The 20,561-nt window shown below is 51.8% G+C and overlaps 1 protein-coding gene across 2 annotated transcripts in view; it reads left to right on the top strand.

The window, feature by feature from the left end:
* Window positions 1–7,333: 7,333 nt before the first annotated feature.
* Window positions 7,334–20,561, top strand: part of LOC142043467 (dual specificity testis-specific protein kinase 2-like) — a 33,252-nt gene continuing 20,024 nt past the window's right edge. For both annotated transcript variants that reach the window (XM_075054674.1, XM_075054673.1), the window contains exon 1: window positions 7,334–7,435. The gene's annotated coding sequence lies outside the window, so the exon portion shown is untranslated. The remainder of the gene's footprint in view (window positions 7,436–20,561) is intronic.

Genomic DNA, 20,561 nt, shown 5'->3' with positions numbered 1-20,561 from the left:
CAGGAGTCTTCCTCACTTGTCCGCTATTTGACCCTCCTCAGGTGATTCTGCACAGTATGGTCTTTTACATATTTTGATACATGAGTGCTCGTTAGTGCTCATTAGTGGTGTAAAACCATATGGTTAGTTTAAGCTAAATTATCTACAAGGATGAGAACAAAGGCAGGAGTTCTTATCTTTTCTGGCCCTATCTATTCAAGCAAGGTCTCTACTTGTGTCTTCTTAACAAGATCGTAAATACATCAAACATTTAATTAAGTTTTGTGACTGTTCATGGTTCCTTCTTGCTCATCACTCCCAAGTACCAGTCTCTGACAGGCTTAATCCTTGACGAACACTAGTCTTTGGTGTGTAAAGTTACAGAGAGACAATCATTAAGCAATTAGCAGTTTGTTCTCTATATCACTATTACATGCTCAAAGGTGTCCCCAGCAGGCTTCACCGCTGCTCAACTTGGGGGCTCTGCAGGGCAGCAATGGAGGTGTTGGGGCAGCAGTGGGGTTTGGCTCTGTGGGTGGAAAGTCAGCTCCCTGGTGAGCCATGGAGACCGAGGGCTGTCAGTGGTCACCCATGTAACTCCTGAGCGGTGGCCAAATGAGAGTGCAGCCTCCCTGACTCCTCTGCCTGCTGCGGTGGTTCTGGGCAGAGCGGCCTGGGTTCCCTTCCCCGTGCTCCTCTGGCTGCTTACTGTGACGGCGTGGAACTGCATCAAGACTTGGAGCAGTCTTGCTGAGAGTAAGGATATGGTGTGTCCTCTCCCTTGCTTTCAGCTGGCAGCCTGGGAGCATGCCCTGGGACAAACAAATGCAGCTTTACTTTGGAAGACGTCCCTGCGCTTCAGCCTGTGGAGCAAGTGGAGAAAACTACAGGAAGAAGTGGTCAGGGATTCAAAAAGGGGAGCACTGGACATTGGCCTGTGTACTGCAGGGGCCAAAAAGGCAGCAGAGGTGGGAAGCTGGCCCTGTAATTGCAGCGAGGTCAAGGTTACCTGGCCATTCGGTCTTGTGTATGCCCAGGTCGGAGCTAGGAGAAGGGGGCACCCCCTCCCTGATGAGGTGTTTGTTGTGGTCCCTCCCAGGCATGGGTTTGTGCTGTTGGGTAAAGAGCAGAACCAGGGAGCTAAGCCAGCTGAAAAAATAGTTTCTCTTTCCTCCTGTTGAATTAATTTTTAGAGGGATCCGCCTTCAGGTCTGGCTCATGAGACAGTTGGTGCAGAGGCTGGTGCCAGCAGAGGGCAGGGGCAGCTGAAGCAGGGAGTAGGTGCAGGCATGCCTTCGGGTGGCAGCTGGATTTCTTCTGGATTGCAGAAACGGCATAGCCCAGGAAAATGCTGTGGAGCAGGTCTCTTAGCTTGTAGAGGATGTGATGTGGGAGGCTGCGGTGCCTGGCTGGGAGAAGGCCTTCCTGCAGAGGCTGTGCTTACCCTAATCTTTTTTTGGCCTGGTGGTTGTCAGAGGAAAGGTTTGATCTTGTCTTTTGCTGCTCCTATCCGTGTAAAGCACTGGGTAGAGGTTCCCAGGGCCGTCCTAGCTTCTGCTTTGAGCCAGAGCTCGCACAGCAGCAGTGGAAGTACAAAGAAACCATGTCCCTGAGGAGCACAGCAAGCTGGAAGTGGTCCGGTGCAGGGCTGAGCCTTGGATGCAGGAGGCATCATGCAGTTTGTACCAGCTGGGTGACCAAGTGCTAATGTCAATCCATGTGCAGGTTTGCCAAAGCAGAACATGTGTGCACTGTGGAAAGTGGTGTTACAGCACCAGCCTCCAGATAAAATTCTTCGGGAGGTCAGGTTTAGTGGCACCATGACCTTCATGAGGCAGTTAGCTGAGGAGTGATGTGTCTGCGCTGCTCCAGTGGCGCAAGTTGCCATGGGAGAGCTAGGGGCTGGGCCTTGCCGAGCCTGGCCAGGCATGAGGCTGGCTCCATCGGCCACCTCTTCTGTCTGGACCAGCACCGTGCGGGGGTGGCAAGCTGTGGCTCTGGACACCACAGCCTCAGGAGATGCTGTGATCGGTGCTCTGGGGTGCACCAAATCTGCCAGTGGCACTTGGTGGCAGGCTGCTGCTGGGATCTGCAGCTCCACACTGCAGGCAGGAGAGGACATGAACTAGAGGGACCACCCAGCTGCTGTGCAGCGTGGGGAAGGTGTTGGTGAGGGGCTCTGCCCCCAAGAAATTGCACTTTCACCATTGGCTTTTCTTAACTTGAGTAGTCCATGCACTTCTGGCAGGTGTTCATTGCTCCAAATTTACTCTGCAAGTGATGCCTCCAAATCCAGTTGGAAGTGGGGCATGGTTGGGCCCTGTGTGACAGATTCAGTGCCACTTGGCTGTTGTGTTATGCAGGAGGGCACAGTCCATCCCTAAGTAAGGTTCAGGGATGCCAAAAGCTAAGAGTGATTTTTGTAAGCCAGAAAATGGGAACTTGCCTGTGGGCAGGAGTGGGTGGGCTGGTAGTGACTGAGGGGCTGTCCCTGCCGTGAGCAGCTCATCATGCAGAGCAGTCAGTGAGCATCATGTTTTGCAGGCAGGAGAGGTGAGGCTGGGAGCCTACCTGCACATGCCGTTCCTGCTGGAGTCCAGGCCTCTTCTGTTTCTGCACAGGGTGTAGCAGATCTCTTGGCCTGGGAGCGTGCCAAGGGACAACATATCTGCTCCTGCTCAGGCTAGCAGGCAGGGATGTTATTAGTCCTCAAGGATGTTCAAGTACAAGGTCCTGGGAGCAGCTGCTAACAGGTGCACATGGCCAGCAAAGCTGTGCAGCAAGCTGGTGGGAGGGATAAGCATCAGTGTGGGATGGGGCTCAGCAGCAACCTCAGGCTTGTTTAAAGGACCAAAGTAAGCCACAGTGCCTGCGGGGTGACACATCAACCAGTTTCTTCCTCCTCTGGGGCATGAGGAGAGTTCGTGCACACAATTTCTCAAGCTATAAACTTCCCCCTTCTGGCAGGACCCAATTCTGTGGTACTACTATCCAGTGTTGACAACCTCCTGGTTTTCCCATGTTGGCAAGAGGAGTCGCAACAGATACTTCAGCAGATGTGGGCAGTCCCTGTGCTGACTAGGGGCTCTCTTCAAGAGTTTCTTCCACTTGGATATGCTACTATGCTTTCTTGGTGTCTAAGAAGGTGCAAGCTCCCACCAGAGCCTCTCCTGCTGCTGGACCTTGAGGCAGTTGCTCTGGGGTGTGGGTTCTCAAATGTCTGCCAAAGGCTGCAGCACCTCCTGCACTGGGAGGACAAACAGGGTCTCACTTCCCCATGTGCTGCCTGTTTTCACAAAACCAAGCACCTCTGAGGTCTTGACCCTTCTCTCAAATGTGGATGAAATGACAAGTGAGCCCCAAAATTGTCCAAGGCAGGACAAACAGGTGGAGGCAGTGTGATTGTACAAGTCTTTTCTAGAAGATACCTCCCAAGGAGCACAAAGGGAACAAATGTCTTGCACTGCATTGAATGACCTACAGAGTGACGTCAGGCTGTGCTTTGGAGGACATGGTGTTTCCATGAGTTTGGGTGTGAAAAAGGCAGGTGCTTAGACCCATCTCAAGTCTCTCTTTGTTCCTGTCTTTGTTGCTCTGGTCTACAGGCCCAGCCAGGGCTCCCAGAGGTCCCTTACCCAGGGACAAAGCGGCTCTCCCAAGATCAGGGCATTCACTGAAATGTACCTGGGCCACCATCCCTCCTCAGCAGAGGGATTTTCCATATGCTGGACCTTTTCTGCTAGGCTCTTTTGCACCTTATAGAGGCTTCTCTTCAGGCTGATGCTTTGGAACCAAATCCTGGCTGTGGCTGTCACACCTGTGGTTCTGCCAATGATCTTTCAACATCCACCTGCAGAGACCTCCAGCATTTGGGAAAGGCAGCCATCACCCCACAAGTTCCTGATGGGGCGGTATGGCTGCTGGCTGGCTTGGAAATGCCCAGAACCACTTGGCATCCTGGGCTGGTCTTCAGATGAGAGGCTTAAGTAGCTGCTCAGCTGCTCCAGGGACACCCTTTGACCTTTGTTTAATTACTTTAGTGACAGCAAGCACATAGAAAAGAACATCCTTGACAACCTCCCAGGGTCCTTGATAATCCTAAAGTGATTGAAAGCTGGGGTGGAGGAAGGTGTTGCAAGTGTCCATCAGAGCAGAGTTGCTGCCTGGTTGTGCTGCCGCAGACATGCTCGAGCCCCTGCTCCTGCCATCTGTGCCTGGAGGCCAGGACTGGGGGCACCAAGGAGGCTGGGAGAGATGGTGGCATCATTTAAGGTCTTCCCAGGGCAGAAAAGCACCTGGACAAGAGAAGGAAATTCCTGCAAGAGGAAATGTAAGTGGCACTTAACCTGGGTCTTCTTATGGTTTTCTGCAGAGTAATGCAGGTGCTTCTCAGCCACCAGCACTGTGAAGTTTGTTGCTGGCACTGTGTCTCCTTGAAAGCAGTCTTCCTGGTGGGTTGTCTGTCTGGTGTTCATTCACCTTAATGATGTGAACACTGGGGCCACTGACCCATCCAGCTGCTGTTGATAGGGCTGCTTGTGTGTCGTTCAGCTGGATTGGGCCTGAGCACAGGGATAGCACCTCTCCGCTTTGACACCTGCTGATGATCACTCACAGATTCCCTGCTAGCTGTAAGAGCAGACAACTGCTGCTAGGGCTGCTCTGTGTGCTGCTTGTTGCAGGGAAAATGATCTGTGCTCACAGGTGAGGCAGGATGACGTAGCAGGGTGCTCTGTTGGAGCACAGCTTGTCACAACCTTGGCCGGGTGCATCACACGGGTACGCAGCCTATGAAGGGGTGCCTGTGTACTTGAGAAAAGCAAAAGGGGAGAAAGGAGCTGGGGTTCTCCTCTTACCTTAGCACTGAATATGTTGCTCTTGATGGACATTGTAGAAGGAGCAGGCAAGGAGGGAGGGCAGGGAAAGCAGGATAGCTGGCTGGGCAGCAAGCTGGGCCAGCCATACCTGAAGTGGAGACTGTACTGCAGCAAGGAGAGTTGTGCTGACCACCAAAGTAACTGGGAATGCATCCGCTTCCTAACGTGAGCTTTTGGTCAAGGGAGCTTCACCCCGCAAACAGACTTGCCTGGCCAACCCGTTGGATTTGCTGAGATTGCTGACACATCTGCTCTGGGAATGGAGTTGATTTTAGTCCCTGTTAATCCCTTTCTGAGTTTCCCCTAGAGGAAACAGAGCCACAGAGCTGTGGGTACCTGACTGACAGCCCTGGGGTGCTAGACTGCTGATGCCACATGTGAAATCTGCTTGTTCCCACTGCATTTGTGGTGTTGGTTGTAAGGAAGATGTGCCTGAAATGGTCACCAGTTTGAGTTTGTAGCCCAAAGTTGTAGCCTGACTTGTGAGTACACCTGGGCTGGGCAGCTTTGCAGGTCGCTGCTGCCCTGAATCTCGGTGCAGTAACTGCCCAGCCAGCTGCTCTCAGATCCTGTGCTGCAGTGGAAGGACACTTCTGAAGATGGTTTCTCATTGTACAGCTGCATCTTAGCAACCGTGTTTACAAGATAGCAGTAAATGGGCAGTAAATATTCTTAAAGTTGAGTATCTAGAAGCCATTAATAGCCTTAACAGCTAGTTATGTCTAGGTGCTGTCTTTCTGTACAAGAAAGCGGCTTTGAAACTGCATCTTGTGTTGTGATCTGTGGAACCTACCTTTCACGCGGTGAACGTAACCCCTGGACATCCCAGAGAGAAGTCACTTCTATTGCTTCCCATGTTGGTAGTTGTCATGTAGAAGTGTAAGAGGCTTCGAGACATGGTGTCTGGAGCCTTGGGGAGATGTGGGCAAAACCTGTAGTCTGTAGCAGATGGATGTTGCTCTCCACAGGTCAGTGCCCTGTGCCAGCTCTGATGGGGGACGTCTATGGTCCTTCAGGGGAAGAGGGTCTGTGACACCCTGAAAATGAAGTTTCCTGCTGTATCCAACCAGCCATCTTTGCTCCGCCTGATTTTGTTCCTATTGAGGGAAACTACCCTGCCTGGTTAATCCCTCTGCAGAGGGATTCAAGGACCCTCACCCAGGAGAGCCTGTGTGGCTGCTCCAAGCGTATCCCCTGCAGCCTGCGTTGCTGCCTGGGATAAAAGCTGCTCCTGGCTCTGTGTGCCTCCAGCTGCAGCAGTGTGGGGTGTCCCTGGGGAGCCGGCAGGGCCAGAGAGGAGGGCAGGGGGATAACTGCCCCTTCTTGCCTGCACCTCTCCCTGGCCCCTGCTGTTCGGTGGGGACAGGAGTGCTGTGAAGGGGACAGAGGGCCAAGCATGTGTCTCAGTCACACATTGCTGTCCTGGGAGATCTGTCCTGCTCTGGAGCACACCAGAGTCACTAGTGCAGCACAGGTGTTTCTGGCTGTGGCTGCCCAGCCTCCGTTGTCACCAGCTGTGTTCCTCAAGTCCCAGCTGCCTCCAGCTCCTGCATGACCCAGATATTTGTTTGTCATGTCCTCATCAAATAACCTAAACAAGTCCTGGGTGTTCTTGTAGTGGGGCTGCTGTAACCTGCAGGGCACCCTCATCCCGTGTTGCAGCAGTGTTTGTATTGATGGAGAAACGTGGTGCCCATCACACAAGCGAGGGGGTCGCCTTGCTCCTGCCCTGTGGGTCCATGGAGAGCTGGAGTGCGTGGTGGTGGGTACTGGCGTGGCTGCCCTCTCTGAGCACCCTTATCCTGGCAGTGAAGGGACGGGATAGCAGCTGGGAGAGGAGGCAGAGCTGGAGGAGAGGTGAGAAGACTCAGCCCGCCGCCAAGGGCAGGAATAGAAAGTGCTTTCTTTCCTCAGGTTGGAGTTGCACAAGCTCCTCTGGCTTTGCGCAAGTACTGGGAAGTCTTGGCGCCAGGATCTGTCGCCATTTAATAGTCCGGGATCTAACAGTGGTGTTCTTCCATGTGCACGTGTGGCATATATGGAATTTGAACTGCCTTTGCTCTGAGCAGCCCTCAGTCATCGTCCAGAGCCAATGTGCTCCCAGGTGCTGCGTGGGACTGGGCCAGCCACGGACCCACTGTGGGGTGGGGGAAATTCCTGACCTAGAGCGGGGCACGGGAGGGGCGACAGTTGGGGGTCGCCTTTGCTGTGCTTCACGGAGGAGGTTGGGCCTGGGGAGCACCGTGGGGCAGCTGATGCAGAGCCGCAGGCTGGACACGAGCGATGCCAATGCCGTGTGCTGGGGCGGGGGACAGCCGCCCCGGGAGCCGCGGCCCTTTGTCCCGGGGAAGCCCTGCGGGGGGGTTGGGAAGGGGGCGTCCTGGGGCGATGATGCCTGCCTTTGGAGGGAGGCCGGTGCACGGCACAGGGGGTGGCGCATCGCTGCCGGGGCGGGCGGGGCCGAGCCGAGCCGAGCCGTGCGGGCTCACGCCGGGGTAGCGGCGCTCGTGCCGTGCCGAGCCGAGCCGACGGCAAGGCGTCCTGCGGGACCCGGGCCCGGCGGGGCCGAGCCGGAGCAGGTGAGTCGGCGCTCGGGCCGGGCGGGGGGCCGCCGAGCCGGGGCCCGGGCTGCCCGCGCCGTGTCCCGCCGCGTCCCCGGCGCCTGGGCCGGCGCCCGCCGCTAGGAAGCTCTGGAGCGGGCGGGCTGCACCCCGCCCCGCTCCCCAAGCGCCCTCGGACTCCCCTTTCTCTCGCCGGGAGCGGAGCCCCGGGCATGGGAAGCCGGCCTGGGGCAGCGGCGCCGCCCGCCCCGAGCCGCCGCCCGCCCCGAGCCGCCGTCCCCGGGCAGGCTGCGGGGGAGCCCCGGCGTGCCGGATACCCCGGCACTGAGGCCCTGCCGCTCGTAGAGTACTCGAGCGAGCTGCAAGGCGACAGTGTTTTGTTGATTAAGCCCTGCTGGCTGCCCCGCGTCCTCTTTGGAGGGACGGAGAGCGAGCCGATTGCAGTCCCAAGAGTCCGCTTTGCGCTTTGTCCTAAAGCCTCCTTACGGGAGTGGCTGAGCGGGCAGAGTGCGGGTGAGAGCCGTTCCTGAGAGTGATGGCGAGGAGGAGCAGCTTTGGGACGGAGCAGTTTGGCAGTTCTCCTGGCCTGGGCTGGTCCTGAGTGGAGCCAGAGGTGGTTTCCCAGCTGCTGCCCCCAGGACCTGCTTGGTGGCCCATGGAGACCAACGTCTCTAGCACTGTCCCTAGTCTTAATTCAGAGAGAGGCTCTGGGCTTTTTGGAAGACTGCAAGAAAAAAGTAGATCCCGAGGGGGAACATGGAGTTGCTAGGCAGTTGCTCTGTGTCACCTTTCCCTATGTCCAAGCAAGTAGTTTGCCTCTGATGCTGCTCGCACATGCAGTGCATATGTTGGCTCTGATTTGCTGAAGGAGAGATGTGTTTTCAGCCCAGTCTCTCCTTTGCAGAAAAGGTTCCTCTTCCCCTGCCCTTTCTTGGTGTGCCTGGCTTGGAGACATGGATCTGCCCCAGAGCAGCCCTAGAAGCAGGGCCCTGCCGCGACAAGGAATGGCTCAGGGCAGCTCAGGCAGGATTCTCCCACATCTGTGGCCCAGTAGCTCCAGGGTCTCTTTCTTCCATTTCCCTGCCAAGTTCAGCAATCCCAGTGCAAAAACAGTACCCAGGAGAGAGCATACTTGAGCTGCAGGGTCCTGCCTTCAGCTTCAATTGCAAATGTATCTTGTTGTTCTTTTTTAAAAAAACAACACTCAGACAACAGGGAAGACTGAGTTGGAAGTTATGTAAAACCTGCGTGCAAAGTGCAGGTAAACCTGTGGGGTAAACAAATGCTAAAAAGCCAGCGCTGACTAGTGAGAGGATTGCTGTTATCATGCAAGGTCAGTCACAGCATGGCATGAACCTGCAAGGGGCCAAACAGACACCAGCTGGAGCTGAAGTGTTCAAAGCAGAGCTACCTGTATGCGGATGGTTATAAATCACAAGGTGAGAGTTACAATGCTCCTGTCCCTGAACAGAAAAAGAATATAAAACCAAGCTGGACCCGAGCAGCGAGGCTGAGGGATGCACCAGGCTGCAAAGGTGGGCTGTCAGCTCATCATGGGATGGGCCTGTCAGCGTGGGGAAGACTGGGCAGCACTGAGAGCCCTGCAGGGTCCTGCAGGGACCTTGCTGGAGGGTCCTTGCCTGGCCCACAGTCCTTCCACAGGCAGGAGTCTGTGCTGAGTCACTCAGGGTACCTGTCATGTATTTGCTTGTCCTTTTCCCATTGAACCTTAATCTGCTGGGAACAGGCACTCTTGCAGGAATGTCGCTACTTGCACCTGGCGTGGAAGCTGTGTGGGGTGAGATGGAGCTGTGTTTCCAGTATCTCTGTTGTGCTGGTCCACCAGGCAAGGTCCTCCTCGCACAGTAAATCCCTCGGCAGTCCCCGCTGCTGATGCTTGCTGTTGATACACTGTTGTTACTTTCCCTTTAAATTATTAGCCCCGTGATCATCAGGTTTGGTGCTTTCTAGGGATGTTTCAGAGGATCCCAAAGCAATGTGTAAGCTCATGGACTGAAACTGGAGGTCCTCTCATAACCAAAGCACCTTTCTACACCAGTTGGCAAAGCTTTTGGGAGTATGTTTGGTGTCTTCAGGCTGCACCTGGGGAATGGCACAGGAGTGCTCTGGAGAGCATGGGGCATAAGTGGAGAAGCACACTTATGGCAGAAGTTGTGATTTTTCTGCCACTTCCCTGCTCCTTGCTGTATGGAGAAGCTGCTGCTTGTCTGCTTTGTGAGCAGAGAAGCTGGTTTTCTTCTGCTGGGGACTGGAAGCTTCACGGCTTCCTGCAGTCAGAGTTTAAAACATCAGGGCCTTTAAAGAAAACACTTCAGGGTCATTCCTACTGTTCAAATTAAGTCTTGCATAATCTCACCTAAAGGCAGATTTTGCAATGAAAACTTTATGTAAAGCAGCAGCCTGGCTTTATATAAAGTGAGGCCATGGGGTTTTGACTTGGAGCACAGTTTCTGAGGCAAATTTCAACTTTGAGCATTGATGGCAAATGCTTTGGCTCCTGCCCCATCTGATCTTCAACATGAGTGCTTAAGGCTAGAGGTGTACATCTCTTGCCACTGAACATGAAGTGTCATGTTGCTGCTATTTAGCAAGTGGTTGGCCAGTGCTATGCTCCTCCTGTGTCCTCAGTGATAGCTGTAATTAGATAAAGTGCATGTACTGTGTTTCAGCTCCATACTGCTGCAAGTTTGTTGAAGCTGCTGGAGTTACGGTGGGGTGGGATGGGCCTTGATGTCCTGAGTGAGGTAAGCTGCACAAACTGTATCTTTACCAGCCTCCCGCTCCTCAACTGCTTGGTTTCTGCGGGGGTTCTTCTCTGCTGCCCTCCCTCCTCGGTGTGGAAGTGGGCAGCAAGCAAATTGTGGTGTACAAACCCAATGTGGGCATGAGCCTGCCAGCTGTGGAGTCTGCTCGCCACACTGCTGCTCTGCCACAGCTGAGTTAAGGGCTCTGCAGCGACGTTAGGGGATATGAAGAGCCTGCTGCAGCGGGCAGTGCTGTCAGAGGCCAGCGTGGGCTGGCATTCAGTCTCAGCAGATCTGATTCCTGCTCCCCATGCAGCGGGCCATGCTACCAAGCTGTGCAACTTCTGGCCAAAGTATGTTCTGGGGCTAAAAATTTATGTAGTTTCAAAAGCTTTATTGGGGCAGATTCATAGAAGAAAAAACATGCATTGAGAGCTATTCAGTGCAAATCACTGTATCCCTTCTGTGCCGAGCTGCAAGTGGGAGCCCAAAAGGCAAATGAACAGAACTGGGTCTGTGAGCCCAGGGGTGAGGGGGGCCCTTCTCACCCCTCACAGCTCAGACTTGACAGCCCACCTTGACACTGGTTCATCATGTGGCCTTGGGCAAGTCACTTAACTTGCTTTTCTTATGTTTTAGCTTAAGTTTTTCCAACTGTTAGCAATAGCCAAGTCTTCCTGCTTTGCATAGTGGACTGGTATGAGATAACATCTATACAGATCTGGGATTGCTTTAGGGGCGCAGTCTCCTTGCTACATTGATAAGAAAATGCTCATCTCAGGTGCAGATCTATTTCTCTTTCTTTGGCCCTTTGGGAGGTGCTGAGTGATACCTTGTTTCCTGGAGAGAGCCTGCTGCATTCAGTGTCCCTGGCACTAGCTGGCTGTGATGTTGTGTGTGGAGCTCTTGGAAAGAGCTTGCTTGCCTTGAGAAGCTTCTTATGACATGCGTTGTCGTGCAAATACTGCTTGTTTATATAGCATTACACGGAGAAATGGATTTAATGGGGGTAAATGATTGATTGATTTCCCTAGCAGGGGTAACCTGACTTTCTGAGGCATGCAGGAGAGCTGGGCAGCTTGTCAACCAGCTGAAGTTCAACTTCCCACAAGTCATATGATTTTTAATAAGCCCGTGGTGGATTTGATACAGCAGGAGATAGCAAGAGGAAGGTTTGTAGTGGAGAGAGGGGAGAACAGTCCTGGATGCTTGAGGCAAACTCAGCTTGGGCTACTGCTCCCAAGGCAGAGAGACAAACCCTGCCTGACACAGCAGGATTTGAGCTCGCTCTCCTTCACTCCCCTGGGAAGGACTCATGTCTTGCAGGACGTATCCTGGACGCTGTTGGAGCAGGGACCATCTCCCCTGCATCCGTGCAGCCTGGCTGCGGGGGGCCAGGGCAAGGGCCAAGTGCAGGGCAGGCACATGGTGCCCAAAAGTGCTGCAGAGATGCTGAACTTCTGAGAAAGCACTTGCCTGCCATGCTGAGATAGGTCTGGTTACCTCCATCTCAAAGTATGGGCTTTTAAATTTTTTCTTACCTACTTATCTCATGCAGTCTCTGGCAGGTAGATTACTGTGGTTTTAGTCCCTGTGTACAGATGGGATGGAGAGGCCCAGCACCCATTGGGTGCTACCCGGCTGGCCTCCCACCATCAGCAGCTGTTTGTTGAAGTAGCTTTTTTTTCAGAGCATGAATTAATCTGTTGCGGGGGGGGTGTGGGGTGGGTAGTGAATTAATATATCTGGTTTTGCAGTTCAAAAACCTCTGCCACAGCTGAGACTTGGAGCCTCAGTCACATTTCTTATAACACAGAGTCTTGGAGCCATCTTGTTTTCCTTGCATGTCTTGGTGCACCAGGGGTAGCGGAGGTGCGCAGCTAGCCATCACACCAGCACTGGCCATCACACCAGCTCTTGGGAAGATTTGGGTGGCAGAGACTGAGAAGTGGGCTGGCTGAAACAAGCCCTCTTCAATACTGGTGAATCTAAGAGGATTCATCACCTCCTGACTTTGTCTGTATAGTGTGAGAGGGGGTGGTTTGTTTCTGTGCATGAGCTGCAATAATGCAATGAAAGCAGGTGTGAAACTGTGTTTTTCCAGTGTTGAGAAAGCTTCAAAGCATGGCAGTCTCTGCCAAACCTGTTGAAACAATTTTGCTCTAGCATTTTGCAGAAAGAATGTGTAGGGGTCGGCGGCGTTCGGAAGATCTCGCGATGTCACGGAAAGTTAGAGGGTTAGTCGCAGCCTTGTGATGTACCTGTAACCCCACCTCCCCTTGTTAGTATAAAAGGAATTAACTGCGCAATAAAAGGGGGAAGTTGGCGCTCACACTGCGTGTGTTATCTGTCTCTTTCCCTGGTCCGGGCCGACCAGTGATCTAAGCGTGGCACCTTGATATGTAGCGAATGCTACAAGAATGCTAAGAAGCAGAAGAGGGGTTTTCTGCCCCTTACCTATGAAAGGTTGAGAAAAATTGCTCCAAATTATTTGTCTTTCATTAATTTGTTTTAAGCCACCTGGAAAGATCAATCTTTTAGCTGCTGAAGACCATAGCTCCAGCATTGGGGATGAGCCAGCTGGAGTCAATGGGGCTGCTGTGATTACTTTTCCAGTGCTGGGAAAAATAATGTCTGAGATGCTCTAACTGGATTTCAGCTTTATCTGCTGGATATGTACTACAGTCCTGCTTTGGCTGGAGAGTGGAAAATGTGCAAAGGGAAACATGTGCTGGGGGCTTCTTAAGCTTACAAGGGGAAGAATTTCTCCCAGGATGATCCCTCTGAACCAGCAAGGTCCCACACGAGGTTTACCAGCCTGTCTGTGTCCTCTGCTGGATTCAGGTCTGCTGCCGAGATGTGTCTTGGTTGGGGACCCACCATCACCTCATCCCGGTTGCCCTGCCCTGCCCTGCCCAACATGAGGCTGGCTTGGTCCAAGGTGGCACATCTGCAAAGGCGCTGGAGTGAATGTGGCGGTGTGAGGGCTTAAGCTCTTCTCCTTGTGCAGACTGGGAAATAAGGCACAGAGAGGTTGTGGAGAATGAAGTATTAGGCTGTGAATTATCTAGATAGTGCCCCAGAGGCTCCTGTAAATGATGGAGGGAGAGAAGCGCATCCAGAGTTCAATCTGGGGCATGTAAAGCCCCTATTCTGAGTGACTGCCTCTTCAGTCCGGAGGCAGCAGAGCTGAAAGGGCTGGGGAATATGGATATTTTGGCATGCCTCAGCCCAGGGGAAGCTTTACCCTTCCTTTCATAGTGGATCAAGAGTTAATTAAAGTTACACTGGAGCCATCCCCTCAGGGAGGTACATGCATCTTGCCTGGAGGCAGGATTAGGAAGTATGAGTCAAATTCACTGCTGAATTATGCAGGCTTTAAAATTCAGCCGGGTGGGGGGCTGCCTGCTTGCCCACTGCTGTGCTGCTCCCCGGCTTGCTGCCTCCCGCAGAGGAGGAGGCTGGGAACAGCTTTTCTCCATCCTCTCAGCAGGTCTTTGGCTTATCTTTTACCTTGAACCATGACCTGCAAATGTGGAGAGGGGAAAAGTGGTCTCTTTAGGAAGGGAATAGGATGAATGATTTCTGCTTAAGAGAAGGATGATGCTTTGTTTTTGCCTTAGATCTTGCAGAGCTCAGAAAATGAAGCAGAGCCTAAGCATTGCTTAACAGGAAGGGCATTGGGGCAAGGGTGGGAAGCCGTGATGGTGGAGCAAGGGAGGGAACACACAGCGAGGCTGTTCAATATACCTCTGTTGTGACCAGATCCCGTGGGTTGTTCACCAGTGTGAGCCTGAGTTAAAAAAACATTGCCACCATTCTCTGGCTTTCTCTGCATGCTGATGCTTCTTGTGTATGGCTGGTGCATCTGCCGAGCCTGAGGGCAGCAACAGCCTCCCTCGGCTGGCCCAGGGATTGTCCTCTGCCAGAATGGGGGTGGCCCTTAAATTAAAGACTGTGTTTGCTTTGTTTTCTCAAGTTGTTTATCTCAGGTGTCTCTCAGCTGATGTTCCTCTCTGCCCAAATGGCTGCTGTCAGCAGAAGGACAAACTAAGGCCCAGAGCCTTGAGGGTATTTGGGGCTCAGGGTTGCCTCTTGTCAGGTTTAGTTCTCTGGAAGTGGGGTGCCTGGTTCAAGCGGGTGTCCCTGGTGTTTTTAATAGTTGCTGGAGAAAGACCAGCATTTCCCAAGGAAGACTGATCCTACCTCCTGGGGTATCCTTCTGCGGTGTCCTCAGCACTGCTGGCAGGGCATGGGGTGCATCCCAGCTTGCCCAAGTCCTTTTGGGTGCTGAGGGCAGCTGGGCACCGTCCCCATAGCTGAGTGTCGGAGCACAGCCCACAGCTCTATTCCTCGGCCCTGAGGACCTGGGTGTGCCCATGGCTGCATTCCCACCATCATGCTCCCACCATCACAGCCCCTTGTGAGCATTGCCTGAGCCCTGCAGGGCAGAGCAGCATCCCCCCTCTGCAATTAGCGTCATGATCAGACCTCTAAGGCTGGACACACGCAGCCCTTACTCTTCTGTTGGTAGATTCAAGCCCCCTGGCAGCCCCAATGCACAGGATCCTGAATGGACCATGGCTTATTTCAGGTGCCTTGTTTCAAGACAGCTGCTGCAGTTGTTTCTTGTGTGCTAGTTTCAACTGAACCCTCTGCTCTGTCTATGCACCTGCCAAAGAACGGCATGGAGCAGTTTGAAGAGCTTATTCTGGTTCCCATTTACACCCATTTTAAATGTTGAGCAGTGCCTCATGCTGGTGCTTGGTGCCATGGTGTGAGAGATGGGCCCATGGTGATAGTGGTGCTCTTTGGGCAGCCCTGGACATAAAATAAGATTTGCTCACCTGAGAGTGGTGAATGGGACATGCAGGTGATGAATGAGTGCTTGTCATGCCTGATGAGCCAGGGGTTGACTTGCTCTCCCTTAAATTGATCAAGTCCCTGAGATGTCTGGAAAATGTACCACCCTCCATCCTGCATTGCTGCATCCCAGAGGTGGTGGGAAGTGATGATTTGTAAGTGGATGTGGGGCCAAAAGGCCTTTTGGAGTCAGAGAAGGGCCACAGCAGATGCTCCTTCCCTGTCTGGCTGCAACTGGTGCAAAAGCCCGTGGTCCATCCCCAAAGACACAGATGCCCTGCACCATGTCCGTGGCTTTCCACCTCCCATCTTGGCTGCAGAATGCTGCAGAGTGTGGCTTTCCTGTGGAAACAGAGCAGCAACATATCCCGCAGGGCTGTCCCTTCCTTCCTCCCCAGCTTGATGCAAGTGTGGCTTTGGATGAATGTCAGCAAAGAGATGTTTGTCAGGAGCTGGGGAGGGTGCAGTACCATGGCTCAGGGTGCTTTCACATTGATCAGGAGGAGATGAAGCTCTGGAAAGACCCAGCAGCCAGGCTGTGCTGGCTCTGCACTGATCCAGCCTCTGAGGGGCTCTGTTGGAGGCTGCTCTGCCTTGCCTGAGCATGAGCCAGGCCAGGAAACATGCCTGTCCTCAGCTTCAGAGCTGTGGCCCCTTTTGCTCCAGACTAACGCTGCAGTAGATGAGAACGCTTGCCCAGCAGAAGTCCAGGCTCTAAAGGTCCACCCTGCCTGCCCCCTCGCCTGTAAGCCAGCACTGGAGGTCCTGGTGCTGGTGGTGAGGCATGTCAGGGACTCAATCATCTGAGAACAAACCCTGCAAAAATGGTTTTCAGCTGAATTGATGCCTAGTTAAAGCAGTTGGATTCTATCAAAGCAGGCATGTGATGGTTGCTAGCACACCCCCTGCGTGGCAGGGCAGGGGGGGCAGTTGAGCAGGATGCTTTTAGCTGAGGCAGTACTGTGGCCTTCATCCCCAGCCCAGGTACAGTGTCCTTGTGCTCAGGGGGTCCCAGCCCAGACTTTCCACTGTGCTTGGGGTCACGACGAGAGGGAGAAACAGTGGGAAATGGTTGTTTCTGGAGTAGCTGTTCCTCATGAGCCTCTAGCTCTGGTAGCACTTGCCCCATTTTGCAGGCTCTGTGCGGGTTAAGAGACAATCCCTGTCCTGAAGGACTGAGAAAAGCCAAGAAGAGGAAGGAGGAGGAAAGGTGATGCCTAGGAGATGCTGGTTGGGGCTGCAGCCTGGGTGCTCTGAGTCAGCTCCTTACTCACTGGGCTGTGCCAATTCTGCAGGATTTTTCTGTGCCATACATGAATAATCTTGTGGAGCAGCACGGTCACAGTGGTGACTCTGGTATCTGCCCACCTGCAGATTTCAAAGACCTTAAAATGTTTAATTCAGTTTATCATGGTTAGTGTTTTCCTAGGAACAGCCTCAGAAGATCAGGGTTTCATGGTCCCTCCAGGCTGTCCCTGTAGCTGATGGCAGCCAGCACCATGGTGTTGGAGGATGCCACAAGGACCCATCGTGCTATTCTTTCCATGATTCACTGGGAATCTGTAGATACAGCAATCAACAGGAGGTGGGTCCCCATTAGCTGTCTTCTTCACCCAACTCATCCCCTTGTCTCTGAGGGATGGAGATGTGGCTGGAGCATGGGCCTCGGGTCGGCTGAGTCCCAGGTCCACTGGGTCCTCTCTGAAATGGTGCTGTGGCAGTTCTGTGACTTCGAGCCATTTCCTGATGGTTTTCCATGAGTAAAATCAAGTTTCTCCTCACCTGGCTCCCAAAGTGCAAAGCCCAGTTAATGTCCTCTAAGCACCCCCAAAATGAAGCACTTTCAGGGGATTTGGTGCTGTTTCTATTCAGTGTTTTTTGTGGGCGTTATAAGAGCTGGCAGGAACTGAGTGATGTCCAGTGGTTTGAAAAGAGATAGACCAGGTTTAGGAGGAAAACTACTCACCAGGTGTGGTGAGATCTTGTGTGGGAAGTTCAGCGGGGGAGCTTTTGCATTGCTCAGAAACAGCTAGCAAAGACCATATACTGCTCCAGCAGCCTGTTGAACATATAAAGCACTGTTAGTGCCAGGTATTACTGCTGTGGTGAGCTGCCAGTGTGCCTGCAGCACAGCGCATGGCTGTCTCCAGCCTGGAGCATTCTTATGGACAGGAGGCAGCAAACACTTTGGGACACCAAGCAAGACATGCAAGAGAGGACCCAAGGGGGAGGAAACAACGTTCTCCCTGATAAGAAGCGAAGCTCGTTGCAGATGGGGTTTTCCTTGCTGAGATATCAGAATGTCTTGTGAAACCAGCGAAGTGCTGTTACTGCCTTTTGGCATTTAAGGAGAGATGGACACAGAGGCCTATTCACCATGGGGTGATCCACCAGCAGTGCATGGCAGACAGCCCGAGCCTTTAATCTATCTTAGGACTCTGGCCATCTGCACCGAGAACAATCCTTGAGCTAAAAATAATCTTTTGGCTTCTGGGAACAACACAGAGTTTTTGAGATTTGAGATTTATCTTTGGGGTTTTAGTTAGAAACCCCAAAGATAAAGGGCATGGCTTTCACCTGCTGTGGAGCACATTTAGGTTTGCAAGATGCCCAGCCCTTCATGGGCTGCTTGATGGTATGGTCCCCCCCTCCCTCCCCGGTCTCTCCACAGCCTCCAGCCCATGTCTCTGGGCTGTAACAAGCAGCAAATTATGGTAATCACTATCAGATGATGCCTCAAACATTTCAGGAGTAAGGTCATGGTATCTTCTCATCCTAATGCGTTTTTCTTGATGGAGAGGCTAGGCTGGGGATGTTCTAGTCAGCTCAAATGTTTGACAGTTCCCACACACTGAGCTTCCTTTTAAACACCCACATGCCCTGCTCTGGTTTTTCATTTGTATAGCGTCAATTAAATATCAGGGGAAAATGAGGTTTATATATGCTGGTGAAGCAAGTGCCATATGACATCAATTAGGGGCCTTGTACCATGAGTCTTCAGAATTAAAATAAAAATCACAGAAAATGCGTGAAGAGTGTAGCAAAGGGAGCAGAGATAGACAGTAAATGTGTGGGATTATGCTTGTGACTGCTGAGTTGTTATGACTATTTTTTTTTCTACTCTTTTCTGCACCTTTCCATCTCAAAGGAATCCATGTGCCTTGTCGATCATCATCCATTTTGCAGGGTGAGCCAACTCAAAGCCTTCTCTGCTGACTGTCCTGAAGAGTGTGTTTTCACTTGTTCTTGTCTTATTTATCTTCCTTCAAAACACCCAGTAATTTCTCATCAGGCAGGCAGTGCTGTGGCACTTTCTGTGCATGGGGAGTGTTACTGGGGAGGACTCCACACAGACACCTTCGCAGATAGTTGGGTTAAACTTGCTCAAGACAAGTTTAGCGCCAAACAGCCAAGTTCTTCTTGGAATACAGGCGCCTGACTGTCCTTAACTCTGCTAGAGGCCAAACTGCATTTTAGCTGCCTAAATGTCTTTATGCATCCTGACCTGACGAGTCTATCAGTTTTGTGAAAGCCGTTTCAAGTGGGACTCGGTTCACTGGGTGTGGGCACAAGTGAGCTGGAGATCAGGGCTCCTTGGATGAAGAGGGGACTGGCTATGTCTTCATTCCCCTATAGACTTGTCTTGCTGGAGGAGCCAGTCCCTCTCCACTTATCTTCAGAAATGTTCACTGCTAAAGCTAAAGTTACAGACAATCTCTTCCTTGAAAGCCTTGGGGAAATACTGATTTTCAGGCCTAGAAGATCTTAAGAGCTTGTCTCCCCCTTGTAGGGGAGACATCAGCCATAGATCTTCACCTGGAAACTTTATGCTTTTTGGTTAGGTTGCTTTCTGAATAACACTCATCTTGTTTATAAGTTAGGTGGGATCAAGACTGTGTCCTGATCAGCTTTTCCAATGCTTAGGTCCTCCCTCAGCATAACGTGTGGAGTCTTTTAACTATTTCAGATTTCAAGGGAGATTTATGTTTCACAGTGGCCAGTTATAAGAGACCTGTGCCAAGAACCTGCTGTCCTCTTGGATCATCTGAGTTCCCATTTACTGGATCTTATAATGCCCTTGTCCCTATTACTTGGCATTTTCCCCTCAACAAAAGGATACTTTAGCTATCAGTTCTCTCATGACTTTCCTTTATGTTTAAATCTCCTGGGGAAGCAGATTTCCCAGATCTTTCCTAAGGCTTCTTTCTTACCTGGCAAGGGATAGGTTTGAAATCAGAGCAGCTAAATCAAAGCAGAGATTGAAATCCAGGATATGATCCTGGCCCCGTGAGCATGATACCAATCCCAGGAGGGCAGGATTTCATCCAGGTCTGTGGCTCACAGATGTCCTTGTTGACAGCAGCGTAATAAGCACTTAAATTTGCAAAGTGAAAGTGATTTAGCCTGCCAGTAACTTACCCTGAGCTTTTTAAGTCTGACTTTCTGGGCTGTATTTATTTATTTCATTTTATGAAAAATGTGTTCATGCTCAAATGAAATGCAAGTATCCCTTTATCCTTGCTGCGTAATTTACTTTAATTTGCCTTCCTGTGGAGAGAGGAATTTGCTTTCCTGATTGTGTTTTGTTTTAATTTTTTCCAAGAGAAAATTGTCTTTTTGACTAGAGAGATCAAATATATTGGGGTTAGCTTGAGGGAAACAGCCAAGCTTAGACTAGATGTTCTCATGTATGTGAGGATGTCTACAAGAAGTGAATTGCTAACTTATGTAACAATAGCATCCAGGGAAAGCCAGCTGGTCCCCATTGATGCTGGGAGCTATTGGCTGCACGGTTGTTCCTGACATCCTCATGCTGGTGAATGTCACTGTTTTATCTGTGGGAAACCATCCTCTCACTGGACAGTGGGAGCTGTGGTCTGTCTTTAGCCTCCTCCCCAGGCTGGCAGTATTCAGGAAATACTTTTTCCTTTTTTTTGTGGGTCAAGAACTCAAAGGTACTGATGACATATTTTCAGGGATCAGCAACACAGTGCTGGTCAGCAGATCTATTTTGGTTTTGCTTGACCTACTACATTTTCCTTATGCTACAAGCAGGTTTGCTGGTGTCTGTTATAAAAAGCCAGCATGGAAGAAAGTCCATCTCTGTTGACAGCGTTAAATGCTGAGTAACTCTATTGAGGTGTTTTGTTCATCTGGTTAGACAGATGATCTCATGTAATGTCACCATTGTTATCTGGATTTGCTTTGCATTTTGACCTGGGAGCTGAGGAGCACTCATCCCTCCATCTGTGTGAGCCAAGTGCAGGCACGGCAGAATGGAGAGGGCTGTAGGGAGCATTGCCCATACACCCCACGTGTGTGCTGCAGGAGAAAACCACTCAATCTGTGGTTTAAACCATTGGGGGACTGAAATGATTTACTGATTTATTGGAGATGTAAACAAACTGTCAGTGAAGCATCAGGATCATTATCAGCAACACAACAGGTAAACCCTGGTGCTAGCCACTTACAAAATGTTGATAAGCACCTACAGATTTCTAAACATCCTTCTGTAC

This window comes from Buteo buteo, chromosome 23 (genome assembly GCF_964188355.1).
Source record: "Buteo buteo chromosome 23, bButBut1.hap1.1, whole genome shotgun sequence".
NCBI lineage: Eukaryota > Metazoa > Chordata > Aves > Accipitriformes > Accipitridae > Buteo > Buteo buteo.
This window is presented reverse-complemented; position numbering and strand designations above follow the sequence as displayed.